General features: G+C 43.8%; 1 protein-coding gene and 1 long non-coding RNA gene across 4 annotated transcripts in view; one reads left to right on the top strand and one right to left on the bottom strand.

Annotated features, from left to right (window-relative positions):
* Nucleotides 1-21532, top strand: part of LOC308467959 (vascular endothelial growth factor receptor kdr-like) — a 188354-nt gene that overhangs the window by 5130 nt on the left and 161692 nt on the right. The gene's annotated exons all lie outside the window — the stretch shown is intronic.
* On the bottom strand, nt 1988-5135 carry LOC308468059. Its single transcript, XR_013981417.1, has 2 exons — nt 4031-5135; nt 1988-2336 (listed from the first exon to the last, which is right to left on the bottom strand). It is a non-coding gene; the product is annotated as an uncharacterized lncRNA (long non-coding RNA).

Raw genomic sequence — 21532 nt, 5'->3', positions numbered from 1 at the left:
CACTAACCTACAACTTGATATTACCAGTCAGGCCAGCTGTCCATCTAGTCCAATACTGTCTACTCTGAATGACAGCAGTCTTCCATGGTAGGTCACCACCTACCTGACCTTTTTAAAAAAAAGGGGGGGCAGAAGAAAGCTAGCAATGTCAGTTATCAGATATGGGACCTTCTGCAACCAGAACACCCACTACCTGCATTCAGTTAGTATTCAGTAGGATGGAGTAAAGACAGTAGTAGCTGGGCATTACCTTTTGCAATTACTGTCCTCCCTCCAGTAAATTTGCATTGATGATCAGCCCTTCCCCTGTCCGCAAAAGAGTCCCAACTTTTCATTAACTCCCCACTTGCCTGTGAACACCTATTAACACAACCATTATTTTTATCTTGCCCTGGAGAACCCCTTGGAACCTTAGTGTGTGAACAGGATTTTTAAAAAGAAATCTGGATGCAGTTGCTCAGTCACTCGGTACCCATTATAGGGTGACCTGATAGAGGACAGGTGTGCCTTTTAACACCAGAATGTCAGCAGGTGCTGCTTGTGAAAAGAAAGTGAGAATTTGTCAACCATTCCTTCTGCAGGACAGCAATTAAAGACCCTCCTTTGCAGCCAATCTTCCTTGCACACCAAAACCTACATTTTGAGCCTTGTGAGGTATCTCCATACATAATTGGATTCTGCAGTTAGGAAGAATCAGAAGTCAGGAATGCACCCTCTGCTCTGTTTCTTGGTCATACCTATAGCCCCATGAACACTGTGTAGTAGGGAGGCATATCCAGGGTTGCCAATTGTTCTAAAACTCAAGCCTGGCCTGTTTCCATGCCTTTATTAGCAACCTGATCTTCCAAAATCAGAGTGTCATGCAGTTGTCAGCCAACTGAGTTGTTGTTAAATGTACAGGAGCTAGGGCTGGTAAAGAAGCTTGCAACCTGGGAAAAAATGGGAACAGAGCTAAGAACATAAAGTGAGCACTGTTGTATAGGCGCCTGTTCATTTAATCAGGAATTCTCTTCCCACCATCAGTCACCTGTGTGCTTTTGAGACATTTATAAGCAACGTATGAGAGCAACAGACCCTGCAGTTGCTTCACAGATATGCTGCCTCTGAACATACAGGCACAATCTGTATGATCGCTATCACCCATTGTTCACTTTAACTGACATGAAGTTGCCTAACTCTGTTTTTAAAATAGCAGGAAGAGCCAGGGGCAATTGGTAAATACCAGAAAATACTATGTAGCAATAACTTGAAAAGACTAGCATGAGGGAGATGCAGATCTCCCCAGTGAGTCTGTACAGCCAGAGTCCAGATGGGTCTCTACTACGAAAAGAACTCACTGCAAAGTTGGTTTTGTACTGTAGTACCATTATTATTGCAGACACTGGGGTTATTCCCCCATATAAGGATCCCTTCTGCACACCCACATATAGACAGGTCAGTGTCTCCAGAAACTTGCAATCTACATTTTGACAGCTGGACAAAGAACAGAAAAGAAAGGTCAAGCAAAGCAACAGATGAGAAACCTGTACTAAGTCATGCTTTGAAATGAAATTTGCATCATTCACTGTCCACGGAGACTTGCAACAAGGGATCCTTTAGACAGGGCCAGCCTGTCCATGAGGCAAGGTGAGGTAACCACCTCGGGTGGCAGAATCCACAAGGGAGTGGATCCCAATGTAAATCTAAATTTCACCTTTATTTCTGGTGTCAGTCTTCACTTCCTACTTCTTTCCTGCCAGGGAGGGGAGCACCATTCTGTGGTTCATGTCAGGTGCCAAAATGTCTTGAGCTGGCCCTGCCTTTAGGAATTCAATTTCCGTGGATTCCAAAACAAACTGACCTAATTTGCAACTCCTGGACAATTTGGAATGTAATTATTCTTCAGAGTTTTCACCTCTCCAGATTTTGCAATACGGTTGTCAGTTCAAAATACGTGCCCAAAATGCATTACAAATATGTATTTTCAAAAAGAGAACATTAAGATAAATACTATTGATGTATTTTATTTAAATACTTGTTAGATACATATGTAAATATGACTGTTCATGTGGAGTTTAAGTAAATAGATAAAAAAGCAGTAAAGGGATGAAATGGATTTATGACTGAACATATGTGAAGTTGACACTGTCCAAAAATAGATTGATCTGCCCATCCTTACTTGCTAACTCTGGCAAGATACCATCTTTATAGGCTTCTCTTTACCACTTGTGCATCCTCACCCTTGATTTCCTCCTTCCAGTAAACAAGCCCTTAGATTTCCAGAAGTCAACTCCAATTATCCAGCAGCCCACAGGTGGTCAGATGAAGCAACAGGAGACCTTTGGAGGTGTGAGTCCCTGCCAAAGAGATCAAGCCCACTTCAAAATGCATCAGCCCCTTGTTAGAAGAGTGTAAAAATCAAGAAAGCTCTCTGTGTTTGTGTGTGTACTGTATGTGGAATCTCATTGTAGTTTTGTATACAGTGGTACCTCGGGTTACAGGCGCTTCAGGTTACAGACGCTTCAGGTTACAGATTCTGCTAACCCAGAAATAGTAGCTTGGGTTAAGAACTTTGCTTCAGGATGAGAACAGAAATCGTGCTCCGGCGGCGCGGCGGCAGGGGGAGGCCCCATTAGCTAAAGTGGTGCTTCAGGTTAAGAACAGTTTCAGGTTAAGAACGGACCTCCAGAATGAATTAAGTTCTTAACCCGAGGTACCACTGTACTTGAAAGGCATTCACACACACACACACACACACACACACACACACACAGGCAAGGACTTTGCAACGGAGTCATATACAGTCTTTCTTTAAATTCCCAGAACACTTCTACCTGATTATGTCACACTTTCCTGTCCCTTTAAGATTACAGTCACAATATAGGATCCTGCCTTTCCTCTAAATCAGTTGTTCCAAGTAGTGCTCTGGGTGTAAAACACCCAGAGGGTCCGTGGCACCATTCACATAATAAAAACTATCACAGAGATATAAAAATTTCCACAGGGGGTCCATGGCTTGGTTTTTGAAAAACAGGGCATCTGCAGTACTTGGCTAATTGGGAATCACTAAGGAGCTAGAGGTGGATTTGCATAGTTTCTTTTCCCTCTCCAGTTTATCCTTACAACAACTCTGTTTGGTAGGGCACACTGAGAGACTGCTGACTAGCCCAAGGTCAACCCAGTGAGTTTCATGGCTGAGTGGGGATTTCAACCCTGGTCTCCCACGACTTAATCCAACACTCTAACCACTATACACCACTAGCTGTCTTCCCACTGGGAGCCACCACCACCCTGCAAACTTTCTGCCATGTTACTAGTGCTCATAAAATTGTTCCTGAATTTTAGGGTATAAAAATGTGTCAGGCTCTGTGCAACTATGCGGCAGGAGCCAACACATGTTTACTTGGAAGTAAGTTCCACTGAGCTCAACGTATATTTCCAAGTCAGTGTCTGTAGGTTTGAAATTCTGTCTGCCCAAATCTGAATGGAAGTAGGTAGAGGAAATAGCCTGTTTGCGCACTGTTGAGGTGAATAAGAGCATAGGAAGGTGACATACTGTACTGAACCGGGCCACTGGTTTGTCTAGCTCAGGGGTCTGCAACCTTTAAGATAAAAAGAGCCACTTGGACCCGTTTCCGAAGGAAAAAAACCCGGGAGCCGCAAAACCATTGCGACATTTAAAACAAATATATCTCTGGAGCCGCGATCTGACAGTGGGCGGGAAGGTGACGTCGGGACAGTGCGTGACTAACGCATGCACCGCCCCCATGCGACGTCACAGCCAGTACAGCGCCCGCCACAGTGGGGAGTGTCGGGGCGCACAATGCGCCTCCTCCCCTCACTAGTATCCGCCCCGGAGCCACGGCAAAGGTGTAAAAGAGCCACATGCGGCTCCGGAGCCGCGGGTTGCAGACCCCTGGTCTAGCTTAATACTGTCTACACCAACTGGCAGCTGCTCTCCAGGGTTTCAGGTGGGAGTCTCTCCTAGCCCTACCTGGAGATGCTAGGGATTGAACCCTAGAGGCACAAGCTCTACGACTGAGCTGCCTACCTCGTGGAGAACATGCTGCCATATCGCCCTGGATGTCTCAGGTTTGCCTTGGAATCATTTTTACGCTGCATGCTTGCTATTTAAAACAACACAAGTCTATCTCTTCTCATTCATCAGATGTTGAAGCGTGTGCCAAGATTTGCAGAGAAACCTGGCTTCAGACAGGGTGTAATTTCCCTTCAAAATGCTTGAAACCTGATCTTGTTCCTTATTCTCCATGGCCGGGTGGGGCTGTGAAAGCAGACCGTCACTGCCCTCACCCCCAGCCAGTGATTTCAATATTGTGTCCCAACTGGAAAAAAAGCAGTAATGAATGGCTGTAGAAGCCAATGAGACTTGTAATGCAACTAGGAAAGGGGGACCAGGAGTCACAGAAAGAAAATAGATATTGCCAGTTCTGTCTTATACACCTCAGAGATGGGGAACCTTTTGTGGGATGTTAGCATCAATGCATATGTAAAAGGTCATTTGCAAGAGCTGTAGAACTCTATGATGTCATTGACTCTGTGTCAGTTGGTACAGTTATGGCAATTAGTAGAACAGTCTTAACAGTTAGAGCAGCAGGCATGTTGTGTTGTGCTGCTGTCTGCTTCAGAGTAAAAAAAAAGTTTCAACGATCTTTGAGACAAAATCGGTCTGAAAATGTTTAAAAATAATAATTGTACATAGCACTTTGTCCGAGAAGGGGAATTAAAACTCTAGTTCCCATTTGCAGAGTATGCGGAAGACAGCCCTGTGTCATTAGACACTTTAATTAGTTCTCTTTTCACTCTCTTTTAATGTTTAGATAACAAATAACTATTACTTAGTGTACATGCAGTTATAGATTAAAATATACAATGCAGATAGGTGATACAGTCATATCTCGGGTTAAAGTTGCTTCAGGTTGAGCGCTTTTGGGTTGCGCTACTCAAAATTGCTAAAGCATCTTACATAGATTTGTATCTAAGACTGACTAACATTTACAGACTTACGGATACTTTGAAGCAGACAGTAGCACACCCACCTTTTCTCAGCTTGAGGGCCACATTGCCTTGTGGACAGCCTTCCAGGGCCACATGTCAGCAGTGGGTTAAGCAACAAGAAAAAGTGGGTTGGGCAAAAGATGCAACTGACCTGTATACAGTAGGTTACATTCCAGCCATGCAAAGGTAAGTGGGTTTTTTTCTACACACACATCTGTGCATCTACAGAGGCAAGCAAAATGCATCACTACAGTCCAAGGACACAATTCCAGACTGGCAAAAACGCTTGAGGAGGGCACAGAGCACTGCAGGTAGGGAGTGCTTTCTAAGGAGGGTGGGGTTCCTGGGAAGAGTCTGAAGGGCTGGATAGAGACCCTTGAGCTTGAGAGTCTTTATCCCTCGCTATACCTGTTTACTCAGATGTAAGTCCCACTGAGCTCAATGGAGATTGTTTCCAAGTAAATGTGCCAACAAATTCATAGTTGAAATTAGAAAGCATCACTACACACACACACACACACACACACACACACTTCCATTTTTCCTTCTGGAGAATGAATTGCAATTTGAAGGGGGGGGCACGGCAACATGGACACAACAAAACCATGCTTTCAGTCTCTTAACAGTTCCTGAAATAAGAGATCAGGGTTGTTGTAGTTTTACCCCAATTTTGCAGCCTGCATGAAATGACTGACATGAAGTTAAGCTGCCCTTTTGCCAACATCCCTTCACCCCTTGAGAAGTAACTGGGCAGGAAGCCCAGCTCCATACCCAAAGCACTCTGGTCAAGTTGGCACCCTGGCATAAGAATGATGGTAGGCTAAACGCTCCTCAGTTCACTAGCTGATGAGATATTTTATCCACTACTTGTTTATTTATCTGCCAGGAAAGACAGAGAAAGCAGCAATACCTGCCAAAATCAACCAGCCCAGATTGTTATCTGGCAATGCCACTTCACATAAGCACATTTTTACCAAGGGAGCGTTTGCTGTGGCAGGAGAAGGCCCCAGCCAGCAAGGAGCAAGGCAATATAGCAGTTGACCATATGTAACTGTTATCGTGCAGCAGATGGGATGCTAATGACTCATCCCAGGCCCATTTCTGTTACAAAGAAGAGGGGAAGAGGGGAAAGTGGGAGAGTCAAGTGAGGCAAAACATTAATACATGATACAATGAGAATATAAGGATCAGGCCAAGGAATCATCTAGTTAAGTGACAGAGCCCTCCGATTACTATTATGCACTTTAGTCCCTCACTTTAGAACATTGACTAAGGCAATGTTCACAACATGCATTTAAAACTCTATGACACCACTTTAAACAGTCATGGCTTGTCCCAGAGAATTCTGGGAGCTTTGGTTCATTGAATGGTGGTGATAGTTGTTAGAAGACTCCATTTCTCCTCACAGACCTACATTCTCATAGTGGTTTAACAGTCAATCCCTCTTCCCAGAGAACTCTGGGAAACTCTGGGTTCTTGAGGGGAATAGTGGTCTTCTCCAGATTTTGTAGTGCAGTTCCCCTGCCAAATAATGTGTACAAAAAGAAAAGGTTTTAGAGGAAATGTTGTTGCAGACATGTGTACATTAGACTGAATTGCATACAAAAAATGTGTGTATTAGGGAAAATAGTTGCACTGAAATGCTGATAAATTTTCATGGAGATTTTTCTTTAAAAACAACAACAACAACATCTCCCTCAAACTGATTTGGAAATGTGGAGAACTGAACTTAAGACTGGAAAAATGAAAAACTGAGAGGTGCCTAAGTCAGCAGGTCTGCCCATCCCTATAACATGAGCAAAGTGGCCAAACAGAGATTGAGCTAAATAAGTTATTGTCCACTCTGTGAATAGGAGAGTTGTTTGAGCTGCTCTCTGCTCACTTGAAATGAGGTACCCAAGGTGCATAATGAAGGGGCAGTCAAGGGCTTTGCATGGTGCCAGACTGGACCAGTAGGCACCCCAATGCTGCTTCTTCCTTCTCCATTTATTTATTTATTTATTCATTCAAATAGAGGGATGCCCCAGCCCTGTTGCCCATTGAGAGCAGCAGAATTTATTGTGCTGGGGTCCAATTGGTTAAGTTGGCATGTTCCGTTTCTGCAGATGGGAAGGCAGCCGTTCTTCATTTGCCACTGAAGTGAGCTAGAACTGGGCGGGGTTTTTGTTGTTGTTGTTGTTGTTAGTTCCTCTCATGCCCCCATAACAGAAAGGGAATTTGCACAGTGCAGATGCAAAGAGATTTTGTTTTGGTTCTGACATGGGAAAGCTTTTAGCACCGCAAAGGAGTTTTTGAAAGGACTGGTCAAGAGGGAAAGGAAACAGGATTGTTTAAGCACTTAGTTGATGATGGCATGGCCCTTACTATGCTTCCTTTTATGGTGTATGGGGAATGATGAAAGCCTATGGGCCCAAAAGATTTTGCAAAATCCTGGTCTTGGCTGCGATATGTAAAGGAAATGTATGGTCTCTCGTTCTATTTTCAGGACTCGTGGCTTTTGTCTTCTGTGTTTCCACATAGGCTTCCTTAGATCTTCCTGTGTTTTTTCTCAAGTGTGGGAAAGAGATTGCCAAGGAAGTGGACAGAGGAGCTTGCAGAATCACTGGGATTGTTCTGAGGTTTGAGGGTCAAGGAAAGCTGACCCACCATTACCTGTTCAGTTTGTTTGTTTAGTTTCAAAAGCCTGATCTACAGATAGCACATCCAACCACAATTAAAATTATTATTGTTCCTTGGTGAAAAACTTGGAACCTAAGATTTCCCCCTCAGCCAGAATGTGTGGCTTGCTTTTGCTGCCATAAATTCTCATTGTTAGGTATCATGCTCTGCCTTCTATTGGCTTCAGACACAAGGGCCAACCTTCACATTATTATCCCAACCGATACAAATCTCCGCATTTTTATAGCACTTTGGAATGATTAAAGCACTTTCAGATTAGTGGCTCAGTCAGATCCATCTGAAGCCCAGATAGTGAACCACATTAACCTGATATGGGTTGATTTGGGCTTTGAACAGATTGTGTTGTGATAGCCTTGCATCATTTGGACCCACCTGGAGTGATCCAGGGGTGTCTAAAGGCAGGGTGGCCAGGGAAGAAGAGACATGCAGGCATTATTTACTAGAGTGTATGGTCCCTTTTATACTGCTGGGGCTTCCTTTCAAGCAAGGGTCTGGCTTGACAGCAGCAAACACATGCAAACCGCCCCCCCCGAACCAAGTTCCATTGAGTCCAGTGGGGTTTACTCTCCAGTACATTGTTTCTCAAGTGGTAATGGCAGAAAAACATGCACAATGTGTGATTTCCACTGAGCTGCGGCCACAGGGATTAAATGTAATTGTCCTTGAAATCCCTTCTCTGACTGAAAGCCTGGAGAGTTGCTGCCAGTCAATGTAGACAGTCCTGAGCTAAAAGTTAGGGCTGCCATATGTCCAGGATTTCAAAGCCAGAAATGATGTCCAAGGGGGATTTCAGAAATGTGGCGCTTTGTCCTGGATCTTAGGTAAGTCAATTGAAAAATTACAATTTTTTAATGTGTTTTTGCAAAGAAAAAGCTCAACAACTTTTGGAATCTTCCCCAAAAAAGCTCATAAACTTTTGGGGTATCCTGCTTTTTTACTTTTTGAAATATGGCAACCCTAAGCCATAACCCCAGGTGCGAGTAGATAAATAGGGACCGCTTACCAGCGGGAAGGTAAACGGCGTTCCGTGTGCTGCGCTGGCTCTCCAGATGCAGCTTGTCACGCTGGCCACGTGACCCGGAAGTGTCTGCGGACAGCGCTGGCTCCCGGCCAATAGAGTGAGATGAGCGCACAACCCTAGAGTCTGGCAAGACTGGCCCGTATGGTCAGGGGTACCTTTACCTTTTTTTAACCCTAAGCTAAGTTGACTCTGTGCAAGGCAACTTCCTTTGAGGACACTTTGCCAAGTCCCTTTGTCCAGCGTCAGCCATCCTGACTCACCTACCATTCCCTCTCAAGAAGTCATGTTTGAAACACATTGTAATGTGAGAGGAACCAACCATCACATGTGGTGGGACTGTGTCCAAGTAAATAAGTTCTGGGGTCAGATAGTGCTGGAAATTGGATTATTTACTGGGCAAAATGTTTTCTTGGATCCTAAGTTACGTTTGATTTCTCTGTTTGTAGAAGGTAGCTCTGAAATTCACAGTAAGACTCTGATTACCCACCTGACGGCTGCAGCCTATTTGGTTATAGCTCAAGGATAGAAGAATGCACTGCATTCTGTGTTAAAATGGTTTAAATCGTTCATGGCCATATCTGAGAAATGTGAGTCACCAACTAAGGGTTGTCTGGGGAGACACTGCTCCACTGGACTATAGTGCTGTCAGAGAAATTATTGAAATTATTGGAGTTCTAGAATGAAAATTGAAATGTGCATGAGAAGGGTTGAACAAGTGAAGGTTGTGTTTGCAAGAGAGGCATGAAAGAAAGACAAAGTGGCACATAAACAAGAGAAACTGTTGAAGAACAAAGGAGATAAGGGTGAAGGCCATTGTTATGCCATATGACTTAGCCAGACAGAATAGCTTTTGTTTAGGAATGCTTAAGGTAGAGAGATTTCTGTGTCTTTTACCTGGTGCAGTATTTTCTTCTCTGCCTTAAAGGTAAAGGTAAAGGGACCCCTGACCATGAGGTCCAGTCGTGGCAGACTCTGGGGTTGCGGCGCTCATCTCGCTTTATTGTCCGAGGGAGCCAGCGTACAGCTTCCGGGTCATGTGGCCAGCTTGACTAAGCCGCTTCTGGCGAATCAGAGCAGCGCACGGAAACGCCGTTTACCTTCCCGCCAGAGCAGTACCTAATTATCTACTTGCACTTTGACGTGCTTTCGAACTGCTAGGTTGGCAGGAGCAGAGATCGAGCAACGGGAGCTCACCCCGTCGCGGGGATTCGAACCGCCGACCTGATCGGCAAGTCCTAGGCTCTGTGGTTTAACCCACAGCGCCACCCGCATCCCTTCTCTGCCTTGGGGGGGGGGGGTTAAATGTCATCTATTGCAATGTTTTTAATAAAGACATCCTGTTTGGCCAACAAATTGGTGTCTGGATTATTTTGGTCATCCAGGCTGAACCCACAGGTATTGTGGGTTGGGGAGGGAGCCCCCTTCCAATATTTCCACAACATAGCCACCTGGTGGTTTTTTGTGACTTATTTATCAAATTAGACTCAACACTGGCAAGTCCAGTCCAAATACAATTTTGTTTGGAAATGGTTGAAACCTTAATCTGATGCTCCATTTGGTTTTTTCTGTTTTGTATCCTGCTGCGTACCTTTGTATCTCTTTTTATTCTTAATTTAAAAAACCTGAAAAAAGTAAATAAATGACAAAGGAAAACTCCCATTCTGTCTCACAGAACCTTTCCTCCTATTTTCTGCACCATGTGAAGTATTATTATTATTATTATTATTATTATTATTATTTATACCCTGCCCATCTGGCTGGGTTTTTCCAGCCACTCTGGGTAGCTTACAGCACATAAAAAATTGTAAAACATCAGGCATTAAACATTTCCCGGTACAGGGCAGATGGCAAATACAGAAGCTGTTGAGGAAAAACTACAGGTTTCTCAAGATGCATTTCTGTATGCCCTTCAACACTTTATAGATATAAACATGGCGGGTGTGTGCCTTAGGGCTCATGCATATATAAAGACAAGATGCAACCACCCTCCTGCCCAGAAAACTAACTTGAAGTGACCCTAAAGAGAAAATTGAATTCTAAAGACTGATGACTGTGGCAGCTAAGGCTGAGCATCCAGTCTGGAGTGGGTCAATGCAGCCCCAGATCATCTCGGATTGGGTTGGGTTCACTCAGAGCAACCTGGAGCTGTGAAAATTTGGGGGAGGATATTAAACATGCAGCCAGGTGGCAAGGAGAAGGGAGAATTAGACTGTGCAGGTGAGAAATCTCTCCCCTCCCCCTTGGCACTTGACCCTAAGGCTGTGCAAAACCCCTGGCTCCATTCAGAGCCTGGATCCTGCCTGGACTGGGTTGGGCCTGAAGTGATCCAGCCTGAATCAGGACCTGAATCTTCACAGCCCAAGTAGCTAGTCATACCTAAGAAAATGGGCAGCAGAGAACAAATCTTTGTCCTCGATTATGCCAAAGTTCTCCAGGAGTTTGAAGAGTACTTATTTCAGCTAACTAACCCGCATTCCTTCTTTACAGACCTTGTTTTGAATATACCTAACCATCTTAACTGCATTCCTCTAAACCTGCTCCAGTTTATATCTTTCTTAAAGTGTGGTGCCCAGAACTGGACACAGCCTGTCTGCTGGGGCAGAGGCACCCTCTTGACATCCCTGGCATTACTGCAGCATAACTAGATGGGACAGTGGTGCAGCTGAGAGGCAATGGGGTTGGGTGGGTGCACCAGCAGAGCCTATCTCATTCATTCATTTTATTTGTATATTGTCTTTTCACACATAAAAGCCATGCTCAAAGCATCTTACAACAAAGAAACAGGGATGCATTTCAAACAAACACTGCAAAAACTATTTCATAATAACATAGTAAAACAAAAATATAATAGCATAACAAAAAAGACATTTCAATACTATAGATATAAAAAGATCTCTTAAGCAATTTGCAGCATCCAATAGCAAAAATAGCAAGGGATCATTACGGTTTCACCACCACTCCTTGATGTTTCTCACAGTCCGTCATCTGCAGCAGATGCTTATAAGGTTTCAAAGGGCAAGGAGTGGGGTAGCTGGAACCATCACTCCCATGTTGTATGATGTTGCTCATCTGGAACAGCCCCAACCTCACCATCATCCTTCCCTGCCTCATCCCTATCTCGTTAAGTTGTACTGGTGCCAGTGCTGGTAGGATGTCTCCAGCCCAACACATGGGTTGCTGTTGGACCCAATACTCTCATCTGGAGTGCCTTCATCAGTTTAGGAATGACCTAGCCAAAGATAAGCAGTGTGAATGGGATCAGGACAAGTTTCCCAGATGCAAGCACGTTGTTATTATCTAAAGAGAGCAACACATTGTTCTAGGGCTGCACATGGCTGCTGTGTTTGCTGGGCAGGAGCATGGAGAGAAGAAGAGAAGCCCTGGATAACTTTCTCTGAATCACACCCTCTTATCTCTCACTCTCAGATATTTGAAAAGCTGGGAACTTTTAAATGGCTTTTTCTGGACATGACACTGGTAGGGAGAATGGGAGGGGAGATTTGGCTAGTTGAGAAAATGTTTCTGCTATTGCAATTAGAAGGCATCCAGGCAAACATAAACAATGATGTCACCCCAATATGCATTTCAAACATAATTCTGAGCTGGTTCAAGAAAAGAATCCAAGAGAATCATCTAACCTTTTAGCCCTTGGAATAGTTTTCATTTCTGAGAAGATGTGGCTATTTTGGGTATGGTACTTTTGTAAACAGAGACACATTTTTGTCTGTTGCATTCGGACCCCTCCCTTTTTTCAAGTTGCTCCAAGTGTGGGGAGACTCACAGCAGAACCCACATCTGCTTAGCTTCTGAGATGTAGCTACATCACACACACACACACACACACACACACACACACACACACAAACACGGCCCATAGTGTAATAACAGAGCGTATCTGCATGTTAACCAGAATAAAGTTGTAGCATCCTGGGTGGTAGAATTCTGGACTGTACCATGGCAGACTGGGGTTTATTCAAAATGGATAGACCTCTGTCCACTTTGAGCCAGGGATACCTCTTTCTGTTGCTGACTTCACTGCAGTTTACCTGGATGTGGCTGGGGCAGGAAGGCAGCAAGGTCAGGGCTGCAAAGATGTGCTGGCAGGAGTGCCAGATTAGGCCTGCTGGTGCTCACACAATACAGCCTTGAATTTACTGCTGCTCTATTCCATCTCCAACCAAGTGATGGGTGGACATCTCTACAGCCCTACATCTCTACAGGGTTCCACTCTGCAGAATGAGAAAGAGGGCCTCTCTGAGGAAAAAAAGCACCTGGATATGGGTCTATAAAAAGCTTGGTATATTTATAGTATCCAACTTGGTGTTATTTTATACTGGATTGTGCCCATTAGCACACTGGCTAAAAGGAGTGACATTTGGCAGCAAATGTGGGCTGGGGAAAGCAGCTCACCATTGGAGGACTGTAGCTCAGTGGCAGAGCATGCAGAAAGTTCCAGGTTCAATTCCTGGCATCTCCAGGTACGTCTAAGAGAAATTCTGGAGAGCTCCTGCCAGTCAGTATAGGAAATATTGAACTGGATGCAACAACATCCTGACTTGGGACTCATCTATACAGCTGCAAATAAAATGTTTTAAGCGTGTTTTAAGTGCAATACACAATGTTACACTAGATGGCGATGGTGAGCTTTATGGAAAATTCAATATATTTTTAAAAACGCTTTTTAAAAAAGCATTTTTAGAACAGTTTTTATATGTGTGTAGATTCCACCTTGGTATAAGTAAACTTCCTATGCTCCTGCAAACAACCTGTATATAATTTCCCTTGGGTGGAAATGATGCCATTGAGAATTTATTGATTTTAGTAAACCTACCATAGCTCAGTTGTAAAGCACGGGCTATACATATATAAAGTTTGAGGTTTATTTATTTGGGCAATATATTAAAAAAATCTGCAAGCAGTGCACATAAACCTAACAACAAATACCCCCAAAAAACTATTAATACAAATTACTAATAAAGGAATATTAAATCCTTTTTCTGACACACTTCCCCACTCAATGCCTCTCAGTCTCCTGGCCCTCAGAGTCGGACACCCAGCTACCCTGATTCTCACCCAGGGCTCAAACAAACTCACAGATCACCCCCAAGAGGGTTCCTGGAATCTGATAGTGCCACCCTAGTCTCTCTCACTTGGGTCTGTGAGCAGGCACCCAGGCGTAATGGAGCTTCCTCAAGCTGCCCACAATTATGTCCCATTCAGCACTCCAATCAGCTGCTCTGCACACACCCAGTTCCAGGTGACAGAAGGCTTGATCTGGAGAGTTCCCAAGGATAGTAAAAGGACACTCACTGTTCTTTCTCAAGCATCTAGACACATCTCCTCTTTCTGCTACTTCCTTGACATCTCTACTTAAAGCACCTTTGGGCTGACAGAACTTGCTGGACTACAACTCTCATCACTTCTATTGGCCACAGTTGCAGGGGCTGATGGGAGTTGTAGTTCAGTAATATCTGGAGGGCCACAGGGCAGCCACCCTGAGCTAGAAAATATGCCGCCTGTCAAAGAAGAAAAAGAAATTAAACGTCTAAGGGCTCCATCTCTGCTTGCTCTCCTCACAAACCCCACCTTCTCCTTCACATGACCAGTTCCGACTCCATTACACTTTACCCAACCCCTCACCTATCCCCTTAAAGCTCTCCCCTAGCCCATCCTCCCCCTCCTCTCACAGCTCACTCCAATCCCCAAACCCTTGGTGCAGCTGCATTTAATGGGTGGAGTTGTCATTCACAAAGTGGCTTGCTAAAGCGGTCTGTGAAGCAGCTCCACCACCCTCAGTTAAATGCTCACCCCCAATGATTCTTTCTCACTCTGATGCCTGGTGTTTATTGTGCTGGAGTTGGCATCCTCACCTATTGGTGGCCATATGTACTGCACAGCATGATGACAGACTTAGATTTTTATGTATATGGGAAGATACAGACCAGTGGTCTGACTCAGTAGAAGGCAGGTTCATACGTTCAAAAACAGCCTTTTTGTTTTCCATTTCCCAGCATTTATCATTTTAAAAAAATAGCGGGAAAAGAATGAGCCATGAAGCTACAATATTGGTTAATTCATCTGTACCACACCTCCCAAAATTAGGAGGAATCCTTGTCTGGCAAATTATGTTATGCACAGACTGATAAAAGATGACTATGATGATCCCGTCCTTCCTCCTTTAGTAGTTGGGAGTGGATGAATAGTAGGGTGTTTAGGTGGTTACACTTTGTCTCCTGGATTCCAACACTTGCTTTACTGCAAAATCATGACATGAGTTTCTGAAATGCCAGCCATGTGCGCAATCTTCATTATGCCCCATACATCTTCCTCTGTAGGAATGCCCATAGAATCCCCCCCCCCTTTTCCTGCCATAAATTTTAATTATGCCATCTGTGCAAAACACTGATTAGCTGTGGGTCTGTTAGGTCTCCTTGCATCTATTTTTGAATACAATCCTCCCCCTCCCCCCGGGTTATTTGCCCACAAACACAATGCAGTGTCCTAATTTCCTAGCAGGGACAATGCATATTGTGCATTGAACAGGGAATGCATGAAGAGGAAAAATAATGGCTTCAGCTGGGGAATTCATCCCCAAAGGCCACTTTGGTTATATTTCGGCAGCCTTCCCAATCAGAATGAAATACTCAGAGCCTGTTCCTGTCTGTCTTAAGTGGAATTCTCACTCAACATCTGCCAGGGTTAAGGAGTTGCGCTTTGATCCCCATGCACAGTCTGTGTCCAGGAACCTTTCAAAGGGGCCACTGCTGGAATTGGAACTATATCTTTCTTGCTGTCGCTGAGAAAACTAACAAATCTCTGCAGTGATGTGGTTGCATCTCTTGCAAGCCACATTGGCTCCATCATTCATTTTTCCTCACAGGAAAAGGGAGTTTGGTGCTCTTTACTTGTCAGAATTCATGCAACTACATTCATGTTGTGTTTACCACAGTTGAGGGAGGAAAAGGGTGGGGATCTTCTGAGGCTCTTTTAAAGAGATGATAGGATAGGATGCCGCAGGGAAGATCTCGATTAAGGCCTTTGGATGCATGGCAGCTGTGAGAAAAGTGCTTGAAGAGCTTATGTGTCTTTGGCTCCAGAGCTGCAACAGGTATTTGAAACTATGATTAAATACAACAACTGGGAGTTTTATCTTTGTTTTTCGGCACTCAGATTTGGCATGCAGAACTGCACCTTGAAAATAGGTAAAAGTGGGTGCTTTAGGCTTGTCCTAACATGATATAATTGCACTGAGATTCCCCACCCCTGTGAAAAGCAGCCAGTCAAGTGGTGTTGGGCACATGGGTGAGGGATTTGCCCAACACATATTTTTGTCAACTATATGTTTCACTGCATGTCACAGGATCAGGGATTAAGATTATGCTTTTGGTGAATGTGGGAAGACCTCGAGGGCTTTCCCTGTCAAGGATATTCCTTTCAAACTCTTTCCTGCATTTTTAGGTTTTGTTTTTAATATAGGCAAGCCACTCTTTTATTTATGGCATTTATTCCATCCTCCCAGGAGTACGTTGTTTCATCCCAGTGTACATTGTTCTCTCCCCATCCTTCTCCCCATTTTATCTCCACAAGAACCCCACAAGATCAGTTAGGTTGATAGACTGTGGCTAGTCCATGATCAACTCAGTGGATCTGCCTTCCACATGACGACCTTCCTTGCTGGTTTAGATCATCAGTGTGTCCTTCTGCTCCTTGATGTTGTTTCTTCACCTCAGCCTGCAGCACTTCCTTACCATGTGACGCAGGGATGAGAAACCTGTGCCTCTCTCCCAGATGTTCTGGATAGCCACAGGTTCCCCACCCCTGATGTATTGCATATCCCCCTGCAAGGCTGCAATATTCTCAGTTGGAGAAGATGTTTCTAACAGAAAAGCCGGCTTTTACAAATTAGAGGTAGAGAGCATGATTTGGCATGATCGTCTTCACTGAGACCGAGGTTTGATACAAACACCCTTTAAAAGTGACTCATGAGCCGAGAATAATCTTCATAACTACCAATCCAGCATGCCAGGAATTTTCACATTTCTCTGCTAATCCCTCCCTCCAATGGACCACATTGATTGGCTGCTTGTTTATACCCAGGTACTGGGTTTTAGAAGATGTTATGGTTAAAATAGACTCTTGAGAAAAGATGGAGTCTCAAAATACATCTCCCATTTTTCCATGTGGAAAACAGAACGGTTGTTTTAACTTTTCTGGGTAAATAAAGATGGGAAGCCGCTTGCAATCTTGTAAGACTGCACCTCAGGGTGAAATGGAAATGAAAGATCCAGGCACAGGAGAGTTGTGAACTCAAAAACAAGAGAGAAAGGATTATTTTATCATGCTGTGAGTTCTCTCCAGAATTGGACAATTTTGGTTTCTCTTAGTTTGCATTTAAATCTTTTTCCAAATAACTTTACATTTTAATTTTTTTAAGCAAACATGAAATTTCTATCTCGGCACATTTTTGTGCATTTCTCCTACTATATGCACTTTGTACACAATTTTACCTCATGCATTCACCTCTGCAAACAATTGTGCCTATTGTACTACATTTCTGTACTTTTTTTTGCTAATGTAAGCATTTTTGTGTTAGCTTACCCTAATATACTTTGAGCTTTGGATACTGCACTGCAAAATTTGGAGAAGTGTGAATTTCAAGAGTAGCCATTTTTCAGTTTGCTTATAAATTCAGGAAGTCCAGATTAACTTGGTTCCCCTAAAACACAAATGCAAATAAATCCTGCCATCCCCTCTGATCTAACCTCTTCTGGGAGAGCAGCTGTATTCCTGGTCAGGCCATTTGTTAATCAGCTAGCCCTACTGCCTACTCTGACTGGCAACTGCTCTTCAGGGTCTCAGGTATCATTCCTCTCACCTTCCCCCGTATCTTTTTAAAAAATACTGGATATGTTATTGGGACCTTCTACATGCAAAGCAGCTGCTCTACCCTTGAACTATGGCCCTGTCCCTTATGTGCCCTCTTCTGCCTTGTATTTCTATTCGTTCAGTCTATCCATACTATGAATTATCCTATCACTGTAATATCAGTAATTTATTTTCGGTGTCAGTTATTAGAGACTGTAAGGAATATCTATTATACACAGTAATGTCAGGTTGTTGTTATTGCTTTTAATTATATTATAGGGAAATCTGATTTCTGCATCTAGGCTTGTAACAGAATATCAATTGGATCAAATGCTCCTGAATAATTTAGATTGCATGAATTTTGGTTTGATTTGTTTTCAGTCAGCATTTCATTAAATAACATCTTTGAAAGTTGTCAGTCATTGTGGGTCTTTACAGCCATGGCACATGTACTTCTGAGGCTGTGGCCTGAGCTGATTTTTTAATGGATTTAGTTGTTGCTTTTATATCTCTCCATTTCCTCCAAGATGCTCAAGGTGGCATGCATTATTCTCCTCCCCATTTTATCCTCACAGCAACTCTGAGATAGGTTAAGCCGAGAGTGAGTGATGGGCTGAAAATCATCAAGGGAGCTTCCTGGCTGAGTGAGGATTTGAATCCTGGTCTCCCAGGTCCTAGTCTAATACTCTAACCACTACACCACACTGCCTTAAAAGTTCAGTGTCCTTGCAAATGGGAACAGCCCTGTTCCTATGTCATATGAAGCTGCATCAGTCTTTGAGGTGGGGGATAAATTTGATTTGCGTTTTAAGGCAAACCTGCCTAATTCACACTTCTGGAACCAATATGCAGACTGACACACAGCTATCTTTCAAATCCACACTTCTTCAACCTACAGTGGCACCCAAAAATGTGCATTTGCAGGAAATAAAATAAAAATGTTTATATGAATGAAAACAGAGCTACAGTTCTCAGAGTGGTTTAACAGTAATTCCCTCTTGCCAGGGAACTCTAGGAATTGCAGCTCTGTGAGGGGAATGGGGGTTGTCTCCTAACAACGAGTGTTCATAGTGGCATGATACTGCTTTAAATGTATAGTGCAGATGGTTGCCCTGGGTGAGATGCACCAACTAGCTTTCTCTTTCTGTTTTTAATTATAATCACTTGGCATCTGTATTTAGTGAGAAGCTCATGCAAACAAGAGTCTCAGTCTATAGAACTCAGGGACTGGACATCTGGTTCTGCCTTCAAGCAGCAAGGCCATAAATAAGTGGGCCAGTGAACTAACTTCAGCTGCCAAGATGTCCCCATGGCCGCCAAGTTCTCAGGCTTTCATAATTTGTGGCAGGGGAATACATGCACCACTGGATCAGTTAGAAACCAGCACCCAAAACTCACACAAGCGACGCCTCCGCTATTTTTGCATACAGTGCGAGTTAACACCTGCTTCTGGACAGGGCTGCGAGTCAATCACAGGGCGCTGCTGTTATCACTCCACATATCTCAAGCTCTTTGGAGTGCACAGTCACTGTATCTTCAAAAAGGAACTGTTACTTGATCCTTTTTTAATTGCGGGGTTGCTCCACCTCCAAGTTTATTCTCAGGGTTTAGTGCCAGAGCATGCTCCTTAGCAAATTCCCCAGCACTAAGATCTCCAATAGAAAGTAGTGCTGTGCCATGGGATGGGTAAATTGGTTGATTTTTGTTTCTCTCAATTGTTCCTTTTTTCCAATCTTAAGTCCAGTCCTCCATACAGTATTTCTATATCGGTTTGTAATGATAGTGATAGTCCTCATTAAAATTCACCAGCATTTTACATATTTTGCAAGCAATTTCCCAAGGATAAAGCAGTTTTACATGCTATTTTTTCCCTAATATATACATTTTTATGCAAACTCTGTTTAAAAGCCTTCAAGGATGGAGATCCACAACCTCCTGACACAGACTGATTCACTGTTGAAGAGTTCTTACAGTCAGAAAGTTCTTCCTGATGTTTACTCAGAATCAGCTTTCTTGTAATTTAAAGCCATTGTTCCCTCTTCCATGTAATAGCCCTTGAGATATTAGAATATGGCTATCCTATCTCCTCTCAGTCTCTCTTTTCTAGGCTAAACATACCCAGCTCCTTCAACCATTCCTCATAAGGCTTTGTTTCCAGATCCATGACATTCTGGGATCAAATCAGAAGCCAGGGCAGCTTTCATAATTCTGGGACTGTCCCTGGAAGATCAGGACACTCAGAGGGTATGCCAATACCCTAATCAGTGGGTTTCAATCAGTGTGTCATGGCCAGAGGTGCCACGGGCAACAGTGGCCTTCATCTCTCTCTCCTTCCTTCCTTCCCTCCCTCCTCTGATGCCCTCTTGTGTCTCTGCCTCCCAAAGGCTTACATAGCTTTTTGTAGCAGCAGAGACTGCCCAGAGGACTCCCAAGGAAAGGGGAGAGGAGAGAAGGCTGAGGTAACACTCCACAAAGAAGGGTGTTCTAAAAAGGTTGAGGGGCTGCCAGCTCTGCAGGCAAGGGTTGACATAACTGGGCTCCTGAGCCCCACAGGGGCGCCACAGAAATAATGTAGTTGGTCAAGGAAGCCAAGGACCCAAAAAGGTTGAAAAGTCTGACTGGCCAAAAAGGCAGGGAGGGGAGGACCACTGTTGCGGGGGGTAGGGCAGAAGACAGGCACAATATCAAATGAGTGTCTGCTGATGATACTTTGGCAGTTGCAAGCTCCAAGGAGGGAAGGCACCCTACCCACCCCAGTGCCAGGCTGCAGGTAGACCAGGGATATGTAGTTTTGCCAAGGGCCACCACATCTTGCCTTGCATCCTGCCACAGAGACTGCAAGGTTGCACTGAACATGCAGCCACCCTTGGCCAGTTTTGTGTGCAAAGAAAAAAGGCTGGGGATGCCATTGGCTGCTGGAGGAGTTTTATGGGAGTTGTCAATGACGTTTCATTTAAAGGGAATAATCGGATGAACTCCTCTGGTGAGATGTCTAAGAAGCCTTAGTTTCTTACATTTTGCAGAACAATTCAATGGCTGCAGATTCCAGAGGGGTAGTAACCATGTTAGTCTCCTGTGGCAAAAACAGCAAATACTATTTTGGCACCATAAAGACTGATGGTGGCCTAATGATAAACAGGATCTTATGCCATAATACATAGTCTTTAAGGTCCCACAAGACACTTCGTTGTTACTGATTAAAATGTTAGCCTTTGCATAACTTGGTTCACATTTTTTTCCTTTCTTTATACCCTCACATCCCCCCTTAGATTAGGAGAACAAGAGGGGGACAGTAGCTAAATAGCTGCAATTAGATTTATCACAGAGGAATAATCAGCTCACTGATGCACTTCCCTTATTAGATTAGAAACCCAAGTGTGTGTGTTTTTGAAAACAGTCGAGGTCAAATTTACTACAAAGAGGTTGTTATTCCCTTTCCTTATTCTTTATTGTTAACTTTTCACCTTCAACACCTTTCAGAAAGGAAAGGGTTTTTTTTTAATATTAAAAAACAAAATCCTGCCCCAGGAAGATTTTTAAGAATAAAGCATCTTTAATAGCTGGGGCTGCAGCAGAAGTAAAAAGTGGGGAGTGGGACTTTATGTATACTTAGGAGACGGGAAGGGGCCTGCACGCCAAGAGTCATCACAGATAGAGGAATTCCGGCCATTGTTTCTTGTGATATGGAACTTCCTTTGCCCAGCAGTAAATAGACTCTAGGCTGTTTTGCAAAAGATGGTGCTCGGGGCAAGAGAGTAAGTGAAATATTGTTCCTGGTGAAATAAAAGTCAGTCCCACCACCCAAATGTCCAATGTTCTCATTGGAGCAGCTCCTCCAAAATTCTCCTCTGCATATTTTGAATTCATATATTCTCCCGGAAGGGAAATATCCAGCAAATAATTGATATGCAGGATTGGCATTTGAAATCTGATATTTATGCAGCAGCCGTCATCCTTTGATGGCATCTGACA

The sequence above is a fragment of the Podarcis pityusensis genome (assembly GCF_964106645.2).
Source record: "Podarcis pityusensis genome assembly, chromosome: Z".
In the NCBI taxonomy this organism is placed as follows: Eukaryota; Metazoa; Chordata; class Lepidosauria; order Squamata; family Lacertidae; genus Podarcis; species Podarcis pityusensis.
This window is presented reverse-complemented; position numbering and strand designations above follow the sequence as displayed.